Genomic DNA, 2440 nt, shown 5'->3' with positions numbered 1-2440 from the left:
AATACAGATTCACGTTAGCATTATCTATATTTTTAAACTTTCGAATGATTAAAGTCCAGGTACGGAATATTGGCAGGCTTATTTGTGACAAACAATGTAATAAATGGTTCTCACGCCGTTGATTTAACGACAACAAAGACGACCATAATAACATATAATTACACTATTCAATCTTCGGATTAACGCAAATCAACGAGTTTTTGACATAAGTTCTGTCTATATGATACAGATTTACAAAACAATGCAATCTCTTTATATATATATATATTTTTTTAGAAACACTCAAAGAATTCCTTTCGACAAGTTGTAAGTGGTTGTGAGTGGAAGATCATAATATTTGGGTTGTCCAAACGGACACTTGTCGGCATGTCAAAGTATCGTCCCTTAAATATGTATCATTGTTGTACGCGCAGGTATAGGTTAATTTCCACGAAATGTTGTTGCAGACCTTAGCAAGCAAACAGGAAGTAATTTCGGAAGGATTATGGGAGAATTAAAAAACTTCATCGAGAAAGAAAGCCTAAATTTAGAAATATTTTTATAAACCGCACTTAGGATGAGTCATGGACATGATATGATAACATATACAGGAGCAAGAATCGGTACCCCATACTGATTTCACAAAAGCATTTAATTTGTTTCAACCCATTCATTCACGTTCTTTTCCGCCTGCCCAAGTAATTACTTTTTTGTAATCGGTTTTTAAAATCATCCAAATCTGAGCAAGCATCTTCATAATTAAAATTAATAATAATAATAAAAACAATATTATTAAATATAACAAAAATAACACTAAGAATATCAACAACAAGAAAATAATAATAATTAGGAAAAAGTAAAGCGTAGTCGGCAGGATTCGAACCTGCGCGGGGAGACCCAAATAGATTTCTAGTCTATCGCCTTAACCGCTCGGCCACGACTACTTGTTAAGAGCAAATGTATAGTATAAATTATTATGATGACCATAATAATAAACTCGCTCGTTTTTTCGCCCTATGAGTACTCAGCAGGAGCAATAATAATATTAGTAATGGTACTGTAATAGTAATAACAAAAAAAATTATAATACAGTAAATCAATAATAACAATAATAATAATAATAATAATAATAATAATAACAAAATAACAATAATAATAATTTAATATATTAATAATAGTAACGATAGCAATAAGAATATCAACAATAAAATAATAATTAAAACGTAAAGCGTAGTCATAATAATAATAAGTCATTAAATAAATAAGATTTCATTAATATTATATTAGCGCAAGTGCCTCACGCCTATCTGTACAGGCGGAGTAATATAGTTTAGGTCAGAGGTTATGCCTTTCGGTTAGTGAATGTATCCCAGCTACGAGACGCTCTCTGACAATAAATATGGCGCCAGTTCAGACAAAAGGTGAGTCTCTCTGAACTTTTGGTTAAATTTATCCCACCTCCACCCACTTTTACTCCGCCTACTTAATTATTGATTATTATGTAGTTATAGGGGTGTTTTGTTTTCCCTCATATTGGGCCCACTTTTGGGCAAATTGTTATTGATTACTTTGTCGTGAAATAAACGGCAATAGAAACCCATTACTGCGTTTGTCGTTTTTATGTCTGGTTCCTTCCTGGCCCCAACCGAATTCAACAAGCCGAAGTCTAATATAATAATGTATTAATAATAATAATATTAATGTAATAATAATAATAATAATAATAATAATAATAATAATAATAATAATAATAATAATAATAATAATAATTATAATAATAACAAAAATAAAAATATCATCAACAATAAAATAATAATAATTGAAAAGAAAAAGCGTAGTCGGCAGGATTCGAACCTGCGCGCGGGGAGACCGTGCAGGTATTGGTATTGTAATAGTATATAAATATGTCTAAAATAAATATATTAGGTCATTTCCCAGCTTGGAAATGATAATTATATATGAAGTTTAGTTGGCGCTTCGTAAAAGCAAAGAAAAGAGCGCTATAGAAGAACCAAGTAACAAGTAACTTTACCCGTCTAAATTTTATGACATAGAATAAAAGAAAAAAAATAAATCCCTCGAGCCGGATTTGAACCAGCGACCTAAGGATTTCAGTGAACGAACTCTACAGTCCTCCGCTCTACCAACTGAGCTATCGAGGGATCCTACTCCAAGCACGCACTCAAAGTGTGGGAAGCATATTATTATTTTTTAAATCATTCAACAGTGTGCTTGTATAAGCAAGACTGTCTTTATTTCATGCAATATCAAACAACCATTTGAGAAAACTTCGATTTGTATGTGGTTTTGACCTATTTGAGTCAAAATTCAAATCATTATTCGATGCATATAAAATTTACATATTAACTTAACAAATTGTTAAACTGTAACTTTAGGCCTAACCCTAGCATTAACTTTAACATGAATTCTAACCCTACCTAACCAAAACCTATTATTAACT

General features: G+C 31.3%; 2 non-coding genes across 2 annotated transcripts; both read right to left on the bottom strand.

Annotated features, from left to right (window-relative positions):
* Positions 1-841: 841 nt before the first annotated feature.
* Positions 842-923, bottom strand: Trnas-aga. Its single transcript has one exon. It is a non-coding gene; the product is annotated as a tRNA-Ser (tRNA).
* A 1130-nt stretch (positions 924-2053) lies between these two features.
* Positions 2054-2141, bottom strand: Trnay-gua. Its single transcript is given in 2 exon segments — positions 2054-2089; positions 2105-2141. It is a non-coding gene; the product is annotated as a tRNA-Tyr (tRNA).
* Between the last annotated feature and the right edge of the window lie 299 nt (positions 2142-2440).

Source organism: Anneissia japonica, unplaced genomic scaffold, assembly GCF_011630105.1.
Source record: "Anneissia japonica isolate Jap-2015-1 unplaced genomic scaffold, ASM1163010v1 scaffold251325_len469956_cov165, whole genome shotgun sequence".
Taxonomy (NCBI): domain Eukaryota; kingdom Metazoa; phylum Echinodermata; class Crinoidea; order Comatulida; family Comatulidae; genus Anneissia; species Anneissia japonica.
The sequence above is the reverse complement of the archived record's forward strand: the minus strand, read 5'-3'. Positions and strand labels throughout refer to the sequence as shown.